The 20,142-nt window shown below is 38.5% G+C and overlaps 2 long non-coding RNA genes across 2 annotated transcripts; both read right to left on the bottom strand.

The window, feature by feature from the left end:
* Positions 1-3,411: 3,411 nt before the first annotated feature.
* LOC139075987 (uncharacterized) lies at positions 3,412-9,353 on the bottom strand. Its single transcript, XR_011527115.1, has 2 exons — positions 8,740-9,353; positions 3,412-4,177 (listed from the first exon to the last, which is right to left on the bottom strand). It is a non-coding gene; the product is annotated as an uncharacterized lncRNA (long non-coding RNA).
* A 7,964-nt stretch (positions 9,354-17,317) lies between these two features.
* LOC139075988 (uncharacterized) lies at positions 17,318-18,934 on the bottom strand. The gene is made up of 2 exons (XR_011527116.1): positions 18,600-18,934; positions 17,318-17,377 (listed from the first exon to the last, which is right to left on the bottom strand). It is a non-coding gene; the product is annotated as an uncharacterized lncRNA (long non-coding RNA).
* Positions 18,935-20,142: the final 1,208 nt, after the last annotated feature.

The following is a 20,142-nucleotide window of genomic DNA, read 5'->3' as shown; positions in this document are numbered from 1 at the left end:
TGGGATGTCACCCAGTGCACAAAAACTGGCCTAAATAGCCTTAATAGCATGGGCAATAGTGAAATAGCATAAGTCGTCAAGAAAGATAAGTTTTGAGGATGTGTAACCTTTATTTTTAATCTAATATATTTGCAAATTAATGTAATTAGATCTTTAATAATGGCCATATTTTTTTACCTGACTCACAAAAATGCTATAAATTTAACAACCTGCTCTCGTGAGCTGGTGTGAGCAGGCTTTAGCACCTGAATCCTTCCCACTCTATTTTATCCCTCAGGCTACGTAAGAAATACCTTTAAGTTTTAAATTATATAAAAAGAAAAACAGTTCTCAACCAGACTGGGAAGGAAGTCAATGAGAATTCACCCACTCTGTTTTAAATCCGGACACCACTGCTGAGCTAAGTGCATCCAGTATAAAACAGAGAGGAAAAAAGAGAGGGAGCAGTATAATGCATCTCTCCAAGCATGTGCAGTAAAATAATGAAGAAAAGACCACCAGTATGGCAAAAACAGATGACGAATCTATTCTGGAAGAAAATATAAGCTTTCATGAAAAAAGAAAAAGCTCCCAGAAGTGCTTCAAGGTATAAATAAACCAAATAAGACCATGACTTTAAGAAACAAGGGCTCAGGGATAAAATAAAAATCCAGAGGAAGAATAAACAAAATGAGATGAAAATGGAGATTTCAATGTTAAAGAAATAAATTGAAGACAAAAACTTCACAATTACAAATAAATTAAAATATTTTTAAACAAACAAGCACATAAATGACTAAGCATGGTTGGCAACCAAATTGCTGACAAGGAGGAAAAGCTAAATATGGAATATAGGATGCAGAGGGGAAAATATAATATATTAATATAATAGTAGAAAATAGATGTCATAATTGACAAAAGTGTCCACTAAAAAGATAGATGTTCTTAAAGAAGAAAATCCAAAAAGTGAAAGGGAAAGTGTCATCGATGTCATAATAGAATATATTCCTGAAGTGAATGGAAAACTAAATAAGCAAATCAAAAGGAAAACCAATGTAAACAACTGACATGAAAACATGTTCTAGACAAGAATTGACGACACCAAATGCTGGCAGGGATGTGGAGCAACGGGAACTCTCATTAACTGCCGGTGAGCACGCAGAATGGTACAGCCACTTGGAAGACAGTTTGACAGTTTCTTACAAAATGAAAAGTACCCTTATCATAAGTTCCAGTAATTTCACTCCTTGGTATTTGCCCAAATGAGTTGAGAACTTCGGTCCACACAAAAAGCTGCACCTGGATGTTTATAAAAGCTTTATTCAGGGCTGGCCCAGTGGCATAGCAATTAAGATCAGCACACTCCACTTTGGCAGCCCAGGTTTAGCTCCCCGGTGTGGACCTACACACCCTGCTGTGGCAGGGGACCACATATAAAACAGAGGAAGATTGGCACAGATGTTAGCTCAGGGTGAATTTTCCTCAGGAAAAAACAAAAAAGATTTATTCATAATTGCCAAAACTTGGAAGCAATTGGGATGTCCTTCAGCAGGTAAGCTGATAAATAAACTGTTGTACATCCAGACAATGGAATGTTATTCAGCGCTAAAAAGAAAGGAGCTGTCAAGCCATGGAAAGGCGTGGAGGAAACTGAAATACATATTACTAAGTGGAAGAAGCCAATCTGAAAAGGTTACTTACTGTATGATTCCAACTATATGACATTCTGTAAAAGGTAAACTATGGTGTCAGTAAAAAGATGAGTGGTTGCCAAGGGTTAGAGGGGAGGGAGGGATGAATAGGCAGAACAAAGAAGATTTTTAGAGTGGTGAAAATATCCTGTATGATACTGCAATAATGGATACATGTCATTACACATTTGTCAAAACCTATAGAATATATAACATCAAGAGTGAATTCTAATGTAAACTATGGACTCTTGGTAATAACGACTGTCAATGTAAGTTTATAGATTGTAACAAATGTACCACTGTGGAGTAGGATGTCGATAATGGGGGAGGCTGTGTGTGGGGGAACAAGGGCTATATGGGAAATCTCTATACTTTCCGCTCAATGTTGCTGTGCCCCTAAAGCTGCTCTAAAAAATAAAGTCTATTCAAAACAAAGAAGAAAAGAAAACAAAATTGTAAGGGTAGAGATATTATTGAAATATTCATTCTCTCAAATCATGAATTGATTTGTGCCGGAGGAGAGAATAAGATGCTTTTATCAATTGTAGAAAGTAATGCATTACGTGGTTCACCAAAAGACAAACTGACTCTAATGAGTAAAAATGGATATATGAATGAATCCTCTTTTTAATAAAGACATTTCAAGAAAGTAAAGGCCACAGCATTTGCCATGATGTTGGAAGTGGACATTGTCACCATTGTCTTCATTGCTGGATCTTTAACTGCCCTCTATCATTTGGCAATGTAAGGGTTTCCTCTCCTAGAGACTGAACCAATTATAGACTTACAAATTTAGAAATAATTCTAAGGAGTTTGGTTCTATATAGAAATATCTATTATTTAGTCTAGATAATCTTAAGAATTCCATGTCCTTATCCCAATAATAGGTTCTTAAAAAGACAACACTGAAATTAAGAAAAATGTAAGTCTAAGGAGTCAACAGGGTAATCATTGGGCAGAGATTTTGAACACTACGCCAGTCCTAACCAATATTCTCAGATTTAGAGAAATCATCACATTTCTATATAAGAGGTTTCATTTAATGTAACATGAAAATATGAGTACCACCTCTCAACTTTTGTGGATAATATGGTAGCAGCTAAGGTCTAATCTAAACAATAAAAACTCCCTTTTATTGGTTGTTTTCTAAATGTGAGGCATTGTGATAGAAACTTGACAGATACTTATACCTTTTCCTTCTTATAACAATCAATGAGTGAGTAATTAATCCCAATTTTTAAAATGAGGATACCATGGATCACCGATGTTAAGTAACTCATCTAGGGTTGAACAGCAAAGATGTGGAAGATCCATGATTTGAATGTACTTGTGCCTGATTCCATAATGTGTGTCCCTAACTTCATCACTCTCCTACTTTCCTTGATATTCTTTCCTTAGGATATCTCATTAAGTTAGAGAGAGATGAAGGCAACATTTCTAGAGTGTCCATTTGATACATTAGCTTCTTTTGTTTTTAAAATTTAATCCCAAAAGAAATCTTGTAAGAAAATGATATTATTCCTAATTTACAGGTGGAAAAAAAAACCTGTGAGGCTTAAGCATTGACTAAACATGATTTGTTCAAAAGAATTTTCTGTGTGGTTTGAACTGGGTTCTGCTTGAATCCAAATCTCTTGCTTATTCTCACTATTAAATATTGTTTCACAGCATATTAAAAAGGGTACGGCTAAATTTGAAGCTAGGATATGTAATTTCCAAGGCCAAGGTGCTAATATGGAGCTGAGTAAATAGTTTACTGTTTTATTATACCAAAAACCGCAATTTTCCTCTTCTGCTTCTAAAATTTGTGGACAAGTGAACAATCTTAATGCAGCCAGGAATCAGCACAAAAACTCCTATTTAAGACTCGTCAAGGGGCCAGCCTGGTGGCAAAGGGGTTAAGTTTTTGTGCTCCCCTTTGGTGCCTGGGGTTAGCAAGTTTGGATCCCAGGCGTGGACCTACACACAGATTATCAAGCCATGCTATGGCAGATGTCCCACATATAAAGTAGAAGAAGGCGGGCACGGATGTTAGCTCAGGGCCAATCTTCCTCGGCAAAAAGAGGAGGATTGGTGGTGGATGTTAGCCCAGGGCTAATCTTCTTCTTCAGAAAAAAAGAATTGTCAGAAGAGTTTGAAGATGTTAGCAGGCCAGCAAAATGTTGTTCTTTTTAAGTCTTACCTCAGAATCTAAGAGATTCTCTACAATTTTGAAACCTTCGTGAGAAGGCGCTTTGAAGAATAACAATTTCTCTTCAGTCCTGGTAAGCTTGTTACCTCCCCATCACCAGCCCCCCCTTCCCAAATGAAGGGCTTGAGAGATGTAATAAACGTTCTCTCCGTCTTCCTGCTTTAGAGTCCCGCACAGACTTGAAAATAATTAGTACACCACCATCGCAGTGATATTTTCCTTTCTGCCAGCAAAGCTCTTCGGAGGCAATAATTTCCCTCTCCTCAGGAACATCAAACTCCTCAATTGAATGATGATGGGCTTGAAATATGTGGGCCTGAAAGAGATCAGCGAGAATCAGATTCTTGACGAAACCTGTAATCCCATTTTACTGCTTAGAAAGCGAAAGGACTGTAAGAGCAGCAAAACCATCGGCTGTGGCCCCGAGACCCCTCTTCACAGTTGAAAGTCCTGGAGCTGAGATTCAGGCCTCCATTCCACACAGGGACCCCTCTATCTATGAATCCCCTTCTGCTGTCTTTGCCTCCGTGGCAAATATATCCTACTGTCCTACGTTCCTCCTTGCTAGTAGCCTGTGCTTTGGACTTTCTGAAAATCACTTTCCTCATTAATATGAGACAGACTGTTAGATAAAGTGATCCTTTAGTCTACTTTGCTTTACTCAGTAATTATAAAAACAATCCATCTTCACTGTAGAAAATTTGAAAATATGTGTGAACCAAAGTATATAGAGGTAAGAAACCACCTGTAGGATAAGAGGCAGAAGAGAAGCTACCTCAGCAGGGGTGTGGAGAGGTGGAGGGGGCAGTATTGAGGGAGAAGAGACACGATGGAATCTTCTGGGTTGTTCCACATGTTTTATATCTTGATCTGGATGACGGTGACTTAGGGAACACGTATAAAAAGTGAATTAAGTGATACACTTTACACACTTGACTGTGTGTACATTATACCTCAATAAAAAGGAAAACACTTGAAGACACCCATCGCCCCAAAACTCAGAGCCACCTTTACATTTAGGAACATTTCCTTCATATATGTCTGTATATACATATATATGCATATATATGATCTGTAATATGCACTCGTGCATGTGGTCTTAGAATCTTCTATCTTTACATAAAAATGTCCTTCTACTTAATAACTTGCAACTTAAACATATTCGTAAATAAAACAAAGCTATATGTAGAATAAAATGATGTTTTTTAGTCTGCAGGATCTTCGCAATGGGTGTCTTTATTTCTGAGGTATTCCACAAAGTTTATGACTCCTTCTTCTCCAATAGTTCAAAAACCACTGAGAGTGTTGAAATTGTCAGCAGGAAGAGGCGGATGATGAGGGCGGAAGGAAAAGTAGAGAAGCGAGTGGAAGTGGAGCCTGACGCATGCAGAGACGGGGGCAGGCCTTCACTTCCACAGGCCTTGGAATTGGGGTTGGAGCCAAGTTTAACCTAATTTCCCTGTGCAGCGGGCCTCCTGGTGACATCTGGATTGCACAAGCAATTAACTTTTCTTCCTAGCCTGTAACTTTGTATAGAAATCCCTAAGTCAGTTATTAAAATAGTGAACTGAATTTTGTGGAAACGTCTAGATTTTGTGAGAGAATGGCCTTTATTTTGAAACTGCCTTTGGTTTGTCCAGCAATGTCCAACACTGGATTCTTAGCTAGTGAGATCACTCCATAGTTATCATGTCACCCCAAGTCCATTCTAAACATGTCTCTCCTAGTGGATGTTTGTGTCCAATCCAGTTCTCCAGAAGCAGCTTCTGAGACACGGTCTCTTATACAAGTGTTTTATTAAGGAAACTCCCAGGAGAAACTGGTAAGGGCTAGGGGAACACGACAGGGAAGGGAAGAGTCCAGCAAGTGGGACTTCAGGCAAAGCCCTAGCCTCAAGCTGATTCTGCAGGAACTCTGGAGTCCAACTTACACCTCACAGTTGGCTGGCCTTGGGGCAAGAGAACTGGGCTTTCACATTCCTGCAAGGGTCAGTCGTGGGGCGAAGGTCTTCCCTGGATGGTATGGCGCCTCCAGCTCTCCATACAAAGTGGAAAAGTGGCACCCTAAGACTGAGGGTGATCCTCTGAAGGGAGCTGTAGGAGAAGCCCATTGGAAGCATTTTGCTGTTCTTTAAAACCATAATTTTTGTAGAACAACCTGGAGAAGCCTGGAGAGATAAGTTTAATATCCTCATTTTAAAGCTGAAAGAAACTAAGCCTCACATATTGAAAACTCATGTCTCTACAAACTTCATCCTTCTTTCTTTTCTGTATTCTCAATCTGTGTGATGAAGAGTCCTCTGAAATGCCTGGGGATGCCACCCACACAGTGCCAGCTGTGTACTGTACCACTCCTGGAAGCCCCATTCACCCAGACTATGATGTGCATGGCGCCCCCTGGAGGTGTGTATAACTCCGCATGTTTATACCCCGTCTGTAAACTGCCAACATCAATATGAGTTTCCCTGGGGGGAAAAGATGAAATGTTGGTTCTTTGGCATTTAAAAAATTTTCCATTTTTGAAGCCACAAAAAATCTTGATTAATACTTCAACTGTCTTAATCTATCCCCCCAATTTAAAAAAAATCAGATCTCCTCCTTCAAGTATTCTGGTATGATTTCCCAAAGGGACCATGTTCTTGTTTCAAAATCACTGTATCCTTCTCTGACTCTTTGTTAAGAAGATATTTTGTATATTATATCATGAAAGCATTTCTTGGGCATTGCATATTTTTTCACATATTTTGAATATATATTTTAAAACTATGAACTTTTGCCCCTGAAATACTTACCTGCCTCCTCACCCAATATTTCTGAAAATTTGTGAAGTAAACAGATCCTGTCTTCTCTGTCATACCCCAGCATATATCTCTAAGAGTTCCATTAGTAACTGCCTTATCTGAGTCATAGTGATAGAAAGTTAGGCAGCACGATGATACATTTGTATATAAAAAGTGAAACTTGAGAATTTTGGAAATCATCGTTGCATGCTGCAGAGTGCTTACAGCTCCATTCCTTTAACAGAGGATAGCCTCTTGCAAGTCCAGCTCTGCCATGTTGTCTGACAACCTTTCGCAGTGATTTCAGTTTCTATGTCTCAGTTTCCTTATCTGTAGAATGGGGAAAGAATGCCTACTTCTCAGGATTCTTGAGAGAGTCCCATGTGATTATGTTTGTGAAAGCATTTTGTTAGGAAGTAACTCACTGCCTACATTTAAAGTAATCATGACCACTATATGTATGTGCGCATGCACATTTTAGTGTATGTATGTCTGAATGTACAGACTAGTGCGCTGGAGAGCAGGTTGTTCTAGGAAGCAGAGATGGTGTGTTCTACTGCAGGCTCTGTTCCTTTTAAGCAGCTTGCCGTGGATACAATAAGCCCTTTTTCATCTGTGGCTATCAGTTTTCTCGTCTGTAATATAACATGGTTGGATGAGCTTAATATAATGTTCCTTCAAGACCCCTTTCCTAGTGTTTCCATAATGCAAGCCTTGATTCTCTCTCGGTTCTATCCTTCATCTCAAAATAAACAACTGGATGATAAGTATACCAAATAAAATCTGTGCTTCTTTGTTCTACGGCCAAAAATAATTTAAAAAATAGATATATTTCCTCCTAAATGGTCAGAAGCAATCTAGAGTGGGTGATTCCAAAATCTGAAGGTTTTGGAATGTTGTTAAAGTAGCAGATGTTACATAAAAACCTTAAAACAATTGAATAGAGACAGATTTAACCAAGAAGCATCATTGCCACTGGCAACATCTCGTTACTAATTCAAGGAAGGAGCCTTACCTAGATGTAAACATGTTTAGCATTAGCTACAACATTATACTGTTATGAATTTTAGTAGGTCAGAAGATGTACACTTATATGCGTATGCCCAAAGCAAGAAATAATTCTTGGAATGCCAGATAAATGTTTATTGTAAAGTTTTATTGACTTTATTGTCTATCCTCTATTTTGAGTTCCTTGAGGGCCAGCACCATGCCTCTCATATCTTTAACAAAATCACTTATTTAGTGCCTACCAAGACTCTATACGTATATTAACTTATTTTACCTGTGCAACGCAGAAAAGAAATACAAAGAAGGCAATTAGGCTATGAATGGAGGTTCCACTACAGCCAGGAATCTGGGAGTACTCTATCTTTCTGCTTACCACCCTAATGTGTGACCTCCAATTCTCAAGATCACTTCACGGTTCAGTATGGCTGCTGCTTGCACAGAACCACATTTTACTGTAGGTCCCCAAAGCAATTTATATACAAAAAGCGAATCTCTTCCAAACTCCACGTTTTCACCAGTCTACCTTTTCCCAGAATACACAGGGTCTAGGTGAATTCACCAGAAGTCAATTTGCTGAGTAGGCAATTTGCCTAAAGCCAATTAGTGGAAAGGCCAACTCACCAAATGACTGAGTCATCAAATTTACTTAGACCTTTCAACTATTTAGTTGTGGTTCATGGGTTTTGATTTTCTCCTCATTACAGCATTTTAAGGAATGTTTAATTAGTTTCTGTCACAGTCCCCCCACTGTTCCAGCTGGAGCTAAAGGGCAAAGCGAGAGGGAGGCCGAAGAAAGAGAAGGCAGAGAAATGAGAATTAAGAAAGGGAAGCCATGGGGTAGAGAAGGGAGATACTGCAGAGGATAGGAAGAATATAATTATAAGACTCTATTCTCAAATACGAAGCATTCTTATGAATATATTTTTTGAGACTATATTATTAATCTTGCAAGCAGATAATTTTAATAGTTCCTGATGTTCAAGAAAATATTCCAGAATGTATATTTATTGAAATATGTGAAGAATTCTTATCAGCATAATCTCATCATGCATAATAGCATATTCATAGACATTTTCATGTTCAATAATTACCCATATGAAATATTTTCCTAATGTTCCAGTCTCCTGTGTCTTTGCCTGCCATTCTCTCATTCTCCAGCTAGTAGCAGCAGGAAGCAGGGGTAGAAACATACTGACGATTTCTTAGCATGCTGTTAGGCAAAGATAAAAAGTAGTCCATCAAAAATTGTCTCCAGGGCCAGCCCTATGGCCAAGTGGTTCAGTTCACTCGCTCTGCTTTGGCAGCCCTGGGGTTTCGCTGGTTCCGATCCTGGGCCCGGACATGGCACCGCTCATCAGGTCATGTTGAAGCAGCATCCCACATAGCACAACCAGAGCACTTACAACCAGAATATACAACTATGTACTGGGGGGCTTTAGGGAGAAGAAGAAGGGAAAAAAAAGATTGTAAACAGATGATAGCACAGGTGCCAAGCTTTAGGAAAAAAAAAATGCTAACTTCAATTATCTAATAAAATTTTTTTTTTAAATTGTTTTCGAAAATGGAAGTTTGGTGAATTTGTCGTTGAAAACATTTGCCTTTGGCAAAATGGACTGTCAGTGAATTGGCTTCTAGGAGTCAGTTTGCTCCTGAATGTGTAAAGAAAGCTGATAATGGATGAGTTAAGAGGGAAACCCGAAAAACTGGAGAAGATATTGCATACTCTGCCTTCTACTTTCATAAGAAAAAGGTTTAGGCAGACACTTATCAGATATGTACTATTTCTTTTTTTTTGTACTTTAAGTGCCCAGGCTACAGTGTAGGATCTAAAGCAGCATCAACAAGCATTTGGCCCTCAGCCACCACCCTGAGCCCTGCCCACCTCCTCACCCACTCATCCCTTATCAATCATGCCGCTCCTTCCTGCTTCAGCGGATATGATTTGAGGACCTTCTTACACACTCCTCAGCCATTGCACTTTTTGGTACATGAGTAATAAGAAATCTAATTGCCATCCGGAGTCTCCCAACTATATTAGCACATAAGTGTGAACAGAGGTGTTCTTCCCTCAAAATAGATTAGAAAAAAATATACCACTATCTTAATGAGAGAGTGTAATTCAAAGACCAGCAGGACATGCCTAGACCCAGACTGAAGGTCTTAATATAACTAAAAGATGTGTCAGTGAGAATGGGTGCTGAGAGATCTAGGAGGAAATACCGTCAATGCTTACCTCAGATCAAGGACACCCCTTCTCACCATCTCCACCTGTGTGGTCCTGGAGGCAGGTAAATTCATCTTGTGAGATCGGAATAGTAGCTTATCATAAACTGATGCATTTAAAATTTGCATACTAGATTTGATTGCCTCTGCTCTTTTTCTATGTTTGCACAACCAAGTTTCCAAATAATGTGGTTTATATGAGTTACAAACTGTAAGTATCTAAGCCTTTTAGCAAATACATCTCTTTCTATAAATTCTGCTTTATAATCATTCTCGGGATAATCATAGTTACCATTTTTACTCCATCTTCTCTGCTCCGTGTGTGTGTACACGATAGACTACTAGGCCTTTACAAATACATTATGAGGTAGATATTTGGAGCCTCATTTATAAGGAAATAACCAATCTCAAGCATATAAGGAATGCAGTCATGATATCTCAGCTGGACAGAAACCTTAGACCAAGATATTATGACTCCAAATCCTGTGGGGCTCAACCTTTGCATGCCACAGTCTTCTGGGTCTGAGTCACTGACAAGTGCCTCTTGGGAGGTGACAAGACCAGATATCCGAGCCAGATTCTGAGTTGTGGAAAATCCACACTTTGTCAGGCGGTCACTCCTGGGCATAATGAGCAAAAATGTCATAATCACATCAACTGCTTGTAACTTCCTTGTTTTCTTACCATTTTGAAAGGCAAATTATTATGTAGTAATAAGAACTATATACATGTGATTAATATTTTTCTCATATATATGTATTTAGATTATTGTAGTAGAAAAAACAGGTACTTTTTTGGTCACAAAATACCTATTAACTTCTCACAAAGCAAGAGTGCTCTTAGCTAAACCCATGAGATATGCTAATAAAGTGACATAGAATCTAGAGAGAAATGTTTTGAGTCAGGATCAGCTTTTGGCTGAGACAAGGGGTTATGCCCTGCTCCCCACCGAAAAAAAATTAATAATAATAAGGCCAACCCAAACTGACTAGCACAGGAGTCCAGCCAGTAACGAAAACCAGAAATTCTAGAGCTGACAGAACAAATATCAAGATGAAAATCAAAGGAAAAACAAAAGAAAACAAAATTAAGGTTAAAGCAAAAATAGCCCTAGGATTAACACATTGGAACAATCTTAACAATTCTCAATCATACAAGCTTCCTTCTTTTTCCTGATAATATAAATCTTTGTCTGTCACAATTTGTAAATCATTGAGCCATACTTGGATCCCTCGGGTGGGGGTGGTTCAGAAGTCACTGAGGACAGACTAAGGATTGACCTCATTCTCAGTAAAGAGTAGAGGGTTTTACAATGGGAACCTTGAGAGGTACCGATGATAATTCTCAGAAATTGAGTTTATCGGAACATCCTGTTCTTTGGTAAGGGTTTCCTGATACAAATATTCCTGACCTTGGGAAAGTATTATGGTCGTTATGTACAAAAGGATGTGTTTTTGTGTTTGCATCTGTGAATTGAGAGCAGTGAATGATGCTAGGAAATTATGGGAACACAATTCATTGATGGGAGTGCTTCCAATATTTTAAAAGGCTCAAGTTGGCATTAGAGGATAACATGAGAATTTACCTTAACACCACTTAAGTCTTAACAAAGGAAGAATGACAATTAATATAAGGAAAAGGAATTTTTTTCAGAACACAGGAAACTGAGTCAGAGAAAAATCCAGGCCTCAGATTCCAAGTTCCAATTTTGGTATGAATGAGATCATTAAAAAGTATGAGCATATAAATGGCAGACTTTCATTTGAAGGAAAGGCAGTGATGCGATGGGTGAATGCAGCCCCATATAATTTAACCAACAATCCCACTAGTTCTTATAGGTTCAAAAAATGAAACAATAAAAATAAGCAAGCAGAATATCCAACAAACAAAACAAAACAAAAAACCATGTAAGAGCATGGTTCTAAACACGTAGCAGGATCAAAACAATCCTCAAGACATTCTTTGGGCTGGGAATGAAGAAAGGAGTACATGGAAGCAGGTAAGAGGCCTGAGACCTATAAGAACAGGTCTATAAGAGCATCAACAAGATGTGAGCCTCTCTAGATACATACTGACTGTGACTCAACTGGATTCCTTTGAGTTGGAAATGGAAAGTTAAATTTTAATGTGCATCTGTTAGCATAAACCATGAACACTTGCTAAAGGAAAACTCTTGCCTGATGCCATTAGAAGATGATTAGGTCAATGGAAAAATGGCGTTTGCTTTACAATGATTTTGTTTTACACTTAAAGTTCTTGAAATATATTGTTTTTGTATTAAGCCAATTGTGTCTTTCACAATCATCATAACTTTTTTGGTAAATATCAGTAACTTGCAGTTTTTGGAGGTACAAGAGGGCTATTGGCCTCTTTCCTTACTATCATGACCAAGTTACAATGAAAACAAGTCTAAAACCAAATTCTTTCACACAAACAGGGGCCGGCCCGGTGGCACAGGGGTTAAGTTCACACATTCTGTTTCGGTGGCCCGGGGTTTGCTGGTTCGGATCCCAGGTGCAGACCTACGCACCGATTGTCAAGTCATGCTGTGGCAGGCGTCTCACATATAAAGTGGAGGAAGACGAGCATGGGTGTTAGCTCAGGGCCCATCTTCCTTAACAAAAAGAGGAAGATCAGCAGCAGACATTAGCTCAGGGCTAATCTTCCTCAAAAAAAAAAAGTTCTTTCACACAAACAAACATTTATTGCCAAACAAGTATAACAGCAGTTTATAAACTAGTGAGTAAACTCAAGAAGTGCCTGCCCTCTGTTCTTTTAAGTGCCCTCACAGCACACCCAAGGACAGGTCCACTAAGGACAAATGCAATGATGTTTCACTGGAAGGAGCCAGACAACAAAGAATCTTAGGAATCTATGGCTATACATGGGCCATTTTGGAATCTATCTATCTATCTATCTATCTATCTATTATCTATTTATTGATCTATTGTTTAGAATCTAAATTTCCATTCCGAAGTATACAATCTAAGTTTATTAGATTCTTGTACCCTATTCATATAAGATTAGGAATGCCTATAAAGCACCACATATTCTAAGGTGTAGAATAAAGCCCACTAATACAAAAGTATATATACTATACCATCTCTGTTGAAGCGCTTTAAGTAAAGTCCAAACAACAGTGGAAATAACTCAAATGCCCATCAATAAAAGAATAGATAAAAATATGGTATATTTGCATAATAGAATACCCCAGGAATGAAAAGAAATAGATGACCGATACCTGCAACAACATGGATGAATCCCAAAAACACTATATAGAACTTAAAAAGTCAGACCAAAAAAATAGAGTACTTAACTATATGATTCCATCTATGTGGAAGTTCAAGAATAGGTGAATTAGTCCATGGAGATAAAAATCAGAGTAGTGGTTGACTCTGGAGGGGATAGACTGGAAAGAAATACAGGGGGACTTTGCAGGGTGATGGCAATGCTCTCTATCTTGATTGAGGTGTTGGTTACATGCATATCTATCTATCTATCTATCTATCTATCTATCTAATCTGCATATAAGTGTATGTCTTAGTCTGTTCAGGTTGCTATCACAAAATACCACAGACTGACTGGGTGGCTTATAAACAACAGAAATTTATTGCTCATGGTTCTGAAGGCTAGAAGTGTGAGATCAGAAAGCCAGCTTGATTGGGCGAGGATCCTCTTTCAAGTTGCACACTTCTTGTATCCTTGATGGTGGAAGGGGTTGAGCTCTGTGGGGTCTCTTTAGCACTAATCCCATTCATGAGGGCTCCATGTTTTGACTTAATCACCTCCCAAAGGCCTCACCTAACAATACCATCACGTTTGGGGGTTAGGATTTCAACATATGAATTTTTGGGGACACAAACATTCAGACCATAGCAATGTATGTGTGTGTGCATATATATATACACATATATATATGCACACGCACATATGCATATATAATATAATCACATGGAACTCTTAAGTACACTTAATTGTATGTAATTATATCTCAATAAAAAAATTACAAACAATATAACACATACCTGTTCCCTAAAGTAAAACCTCTGGATAGCTTAGAGTTTACAATTTTATTAAGGAAAAAGTGTTCATTTGGTCTCTTGAAAGTAATAACAATAATTCCTGTCCCTTAACAAGCAGTTTCAATGTGCCAGGCACTATGCTAGCTAATTGCCTTACATAATTTGAATCACTGAATTCTCTCAACAACTTTATGACAACTTTACGAAGTTGGAACGATTGTTATCCCCATTTTATTAGTGATGATTGATGCCAGAGAGGTTGCGTGTTTTGCCCAATGTCACAGCCTAGCAGGCAGCAGTGCTGGTCATCAGCTCCAGGTGCCTTTGTTAAACTCCAGAGTTTTCAGCTGGAACTGCAGGCGCAGCTGGTTTCCTGGTACCATCATCAGTGTTCTACGTGACTTCTATATTGCCAAAAGCACAAGGAGGAAACTGTTGGATAGGGGAAGGTTGTTAAAAAGCAGACCAAGAGATGAAGTAAAGGGCAAAAGTAGAAAAGAATGGTATTGATTTCCTGTGACGGACCCTCATCAAATGTATTCCCTTCCATGGTGGCTCAGAAGAATTTAATCGCTGTCAAACCCAAACTAGAATGATGAAAGAGAGTCTCTCTCTCTTTTTTCACTGCATTGTAATAAATAACCTCTCCTGACAATTTGGAATTGCTAGAGAATTTTTCTTATGATTATTTAGAAGTAAGTCAATTCTGATAAGAGATGAGTTTCCATTCTTAGGGTTATAGATCACTTTTAACATCTTCAGCTAAGTGGGTCACCATTATTTTACCCTGCTCAATTATGATTCCAGCTTTCTTCTTTCCCAAGATGTTTCACCAAAAAATACTCTTAAAATCTCTAGCTGGTATTACAATTCAGTTCATAAAGATAAAATCAAGGGAGGTTCACTTTTTTTTTCAAAGTGGGGCACAGGAAAATATCAAAATAGAGGAACGATCTCACCATTTCCTTTATTTAGTCTCACTTCATATTTATGAAATTAGCTTAATTTTGAATGACTTCCCAAGAAATTAAACAGATAAGCACACAGCTTAGACCAGTCCTGGCATGTCCAGTTCTGTGTGAGCTGGTGGCAATCGTTAGGTATATAACTTGGTTCTAAACTTCTCTAAGGAAGAGATTATAACTAGGATATTAGAGAGGGAACACACATTTGTAATGGTTTTAAAGGTGTATTTTCAAAGGGTTTGAATCTTTGGGGTAGGCTAAAGTAAGAATGATTGCCTTTCTCTGCCTTTCTTTGCTTCTCTTCCACATTCCCTATCTCGTACAAACAAATCAAGTGCTCACACACACCCCTATACATATTCAATGTTCTGAACCAACTTGAACGTCCACAGGGACAATTGAACAGTATTCGAAGCTTTGCTATCCCCCTCCACTCACGTTGAACTGACAACTTATGCCTGCAGGTGGCTGTTTGCAAATGCATTTAGGACCAGCTCCACTGGGAGGGCTCAAATGCACCTCATTAGCTGGTCCAAGGCTGTATTAATATTAGTAATTTTCCACCTGCCAGAAAGATGGACAGCTTATACCAAAGGAAGTGAAATATATGGCCAGGTGCCTAGGCCGTGTAGCCAATGCTATTTTGTACAGAGAAGTATTCAAGCTTCAGTCCATTATGTTTAGACAGAGTTGGATCATCCTGAGCTCATTAACAAAGATTTTTCTCAAGGGAAAGAGAAACCCCTGTTTCTGCTTGGAACTCGTAAAGAATACAGTGTATGGTCCTTTCAAAGTAAGATTTTTACAGTGTAGTGGAAGGAACACAGGCTTTGGAGTAAGACTGACCCACATTCTGATCATATTTTGAAGATCTTAGCCCACTGATGAGCAGCAAAGTCAGGATTTTAACATGGAATGCTTGATGCTAATCTTTGCTTAATGTTCTCAGGATCCAGGACACAAAATGAAATGAGTGAATGCTGTGTCCTAGGAAATTAATAATTGAGGCCTTGGGCAATTTCAATGAATCTTGTAGAAAACGCAGTTTTATAAAAGTAGGTTATGTTCCTTTGAAACAGCATCTTAGAAGATCTGTCTGTGATTATGATGTACTCTGAGACATCATTCTCAGGCACAACATAAAGCATGTTCATCACGTTTTGTGGGTTGTTGAAGTTGTATGTTTCTGTTAGTTGGAAAACAAAACTTGAAATAAAAATCACTAGAATGTTAATCTCAGGTGATTCCTAAGATGAATCAGAAAAAAACAGAAGGTTTTGAGGGGAGGAGCTGAGCCAAGAATTAAGTTCCCATAGCATAGAAACAAGAGGGGAGAAAGGCGCTCCAGTGATAATGAAGAGCATAGAGGGGAGGAGAGAGGATAAAGTGACTCACTCTAGTCCACAGCCACATCCAAGAAACATAAGTGTCCTAGATGACAAATGAGCAGTCATAGCTTGGGCCAGAGCAAATTGCAGATCTACCTGCATTAGAATAATGGGCCATCAAGTGCTCTGTTAAGGCAGTATAGTAGCATAGTTAAGAGTTCAGTCTCCAAATTTAGACTTCCAGGATTTGAATCCTCATTATATCACCTACTGATGATGTCTTTCGCAAGTTACCTGGTCCCTTGAATATGTCTCTCAAATGGACGTATTAACAGTATCTCCCTTGCAGAATGGTTGTGACAGTAAAATGAGAAAATCCTTGCAAAGTGCTAGGCAGAGAGTAGGTGCTCAATATTTGTTAGCTCTGCGTATTACATCTTGGACATGGCTATTATCCTATGATCTACAGCTTGGCTTACAAAACACCCCCAAGCAGTGCTCCAATATATTCCAATACAGGAAAAAGATGATGAAGAAATGTCTATAAAAAATGAAACAAGAGCTGTTGGTCCAGCCAATGTTAATATGTGTTCCTTGAAACCAGTTTATCCATCTCTTCTCCTTCAAAGCTGAACTCAACTTGACTCAACCTAATAAAGCTCCAATCCCCCAAATCAGAGAATTAATTCCTCCTTTCTCTAAGTTCCCAAAACACATTGTGTTTACCCTTCTTGCGGCACTTAGTACTTTCTGCTTATACTGTGGTTAATTGCATGACTCTCTCACCAGCTAATTTAGGAAATTCTTGAGGACTCATCTCTGATTCCAAATAGAGCCTAATGCTTTCAACACAGCAAATAATTCCATTAATGCCTATTTAATTAACATTGAGACCAGAAAATATTTTCACGGACAATAAGACTGAACACACACACAGGTGCACACAACTGATTGTGATTCACCAACTTTTTCTCAAAAATGAAAATGTACAAATAGCTTCACTGTAAATGCAATTTTTGGAGGGAAACATACATTATTCTAATCAGTGAAAGACCCAGACCCACCCTGTCTTCAATTTTGTAGCCATAATTAACCTCACAGAAAAGATAAGGAAGGACAAGAGACCAATAGTTCTGCACATAGAATTGTATTATTGAGAGGAAATTTCTGTAGAGGAAATTTCTTTGTTGCCTGTTAAAAAAAAGACAGTTGAAACACAGAGTTACTGACAAATTTCCTTGCAATTGCATATATATATATATGTTTTAAAACTTCTTTCTCACGAAGGTCGTTGTCATAAACCTGAGTATATGGGCCTAAGCCTAGGACCTCCTCACACAAATAACTTCTGTGCAGAGATAATTTTTAATTAAATTGCATTTAAGTGCCCATTAAAGTTTACCATCAAAACCCTGAGCATCTCAAGCGATACCTATAAATTCTGAGGCTATTTAAAACAAGAAATTTAGGTCAGGTGCTTGGAAAATATTTCAAATTCTCTCTCACACTCACACTCACACACGTTATATTTTGAGTGCACAGAATGATCTGAAATGTACCAGCAATCACCACCAAAATAGCCCTCTCTCCTGCTATGTGAGAGGAATTTAGACTATTTTTTTTTTTCTTTGAGTCAGTGTTTGGGTCCAGAAAGGCTTTTCTTTTTAGTCTCAAGAAGCACAATAATCAATTCCTTTAAGAGAGAAAAATGTGTTTTTCCCAAATATGTTGCACAGAAAAGATAAGGCGACTTCTCCCTAGGGAGATGGGAAGAACAAACAGTGTTGTCAACACAGGAAGGCTGCTGCAGAGGTGGACACATCCCCCCTGCCACCTTGATTAGAGAAAGCCAGGAAGTGAGGGCTGTTTACTTGGGAACTACCATGAGAACCATGCCGCAGCCCCAGCCCAAGGAGGGAGGGGGAGAAACAGCCAAATCTGGGAAAGCCTGTGATTCCGACATGGCGTTCTTCTCCCATCCTCCACAGCATGAGCTGTTGCTGACCCTGAGACTGCAAAGCCAAGGAATAAGCCATCAGGCCTGCCTTCCCCAAGACAGAACTGGGAAGTGGACCGGAGGAACCTGACAAGGATTTAGGACAGGAAGAAAAACTATAAAACTCTTAATTCAAATTGTCTCTAGGGAAAAAGGAGTTTGAGTGGATAATCTGTGTGACAGACTGGTGCTGTGTCAATTTAGCTAAGCAGGAAGTATGTTTATCAGGATTTTTTTCCTCTGCATAATTCCAAGTTAGCATGGGCTACAAGAAACATATATGGCAGGATTTGGAAGTTAAGAATAACCATATTCTTCTAAAGGTCTTTTGAAGGCTCTGAAGGTCAGTACCTGCACAAGCACAGGGCACCAGCCACTGCTGCAGCTCACGCAAGTGATTGCTGCTCTTGGACTCACCTCGTGGACACAGCCAGAAGCCAGGCGCACAGCTCCTTCAGCTCCCAGGAAGACCACCTCCCTCAGGTTCCCAGCTCCCAAGTCAGGTGCATGCTTAGCAATATGATGAAGCATGCTAATTTCTCCTGCAGGTCACTTGCATCAGTGATGTTGGAGGCTTCAAAACAGACGCTGATGGGGCTTCCAGTTTGTCCTTGCAGGTTCCAGCCCACAGTCTTGGATTTGTCTGCTGTTTTTCTCTCCCATTTCACGTCTTTCCTTCTTGACTGCCTGCTCTGCTGACTTCAAACTCCAATGCCAGAGTTAGAAATGACAGCCATACATAACTCCTGTGACTAAAAAAGGTCAAATCTCCATAAACAATAGTTTGTTCTATATCATTCCTAGTGGTTCTGTTTCTCTGGTCGAATCTTGCCTGATACTATCTAAATTCCAGAAAAGAATCTGCCTATCTTCTTGGTGCTGGAGTTGACCTAGTTATTCACAAGATGATTTGATATAGCCAAGATGAAGCTCTTGAGATTTCTAATAAAATTGTCATGAAAATATAATTGTAGAATTGAAGAATGGGACAGGAGCAGATGGCAATAAACACCCATTCTAAAGCAATGAGAATGACAGTTGGAAACCTGGAGGATTCTGAATTTGATAATGTTTCAAGGAATGTATGTTCATTTTATATGTATAGACACATATATTTATATACACATATACGACGATGTATGTATACATATAGAAAGTTAGACAAACAACATGTTACCTAGCAGACATCTTTATGGGACTCCTTTCTGTAAACAAGTATGAATTGATAGGCTGCCAAAAAAATACTGAAATACGAATCTTTAATCTAGTCTGGTTCAGAGAAAATAACATTGCTCTCTGTAGCTTTGAGAAATAAAAATGATTGTTTATAGCTTTTTATATATTATGTCTTTATACTCCATTTTATTTCCAAAAGCATTCGAGGTAACTTGTAAAATATGTACACTAAAATAAAATAAGTGGATGATGTAAGTGGAGCAATGGAAAAATATAGCTGGAAATATAAAACAAAGCAGGTATAAAGAAAACTCATAAAAATGTACAAATTCAAAAGAATGCATACAATCAATTCCTGTGCAGTTGAGTCAAATATGCATCAGCGGTGTGACGTGGGGACCTGAAAAACTAATGCAGTATTAGATTAAATTAATCAATATTTAGTATCCTGTATGTGGAAACTGATAATTTAATTTTATTCTACACTAATCAGCTCTTTCTCATAATATTTATTCAATTTATGGTTCCAGGTTCTAAAAGATTTAGACAATCAAGAACATATTTAGTCAAGACTAGCAAAATAGTGAAAAGACTTGAAATAATGCCTTGGGAAGAATGACTGAATGATCTGAGATGGTTTAAGCTAAAAGAAGGAAGATTACATGAGACCGAATAACTGTTTTCAATATAAAGGACTCCGAAGAAAATAGAGCAAATTTGAAATGTGTTACCTGGGGATAAATATAAAGTCAAAGAGCTAAAGGTAGAGGAAATAAATGTAAGC

The sequence above is a fragment of the Equus przewalskii genome, chromosome 15, assembly GCF_037783145.1.
Source record: "Equus przewalskii isolate Varuska chromosome 15, EquPr2, whole genome shotgun sequence".
Classification (NCBI taxonomy): domain Eukaryota; kingdom Metazoa; phylum Chordata; class Mammalia; order Perissodactyla; family Equidae; genus Equus; species Equus przewalskii.
This window is presented reverse-complemented; position numbering and strand designations above follow the sequence as displayed.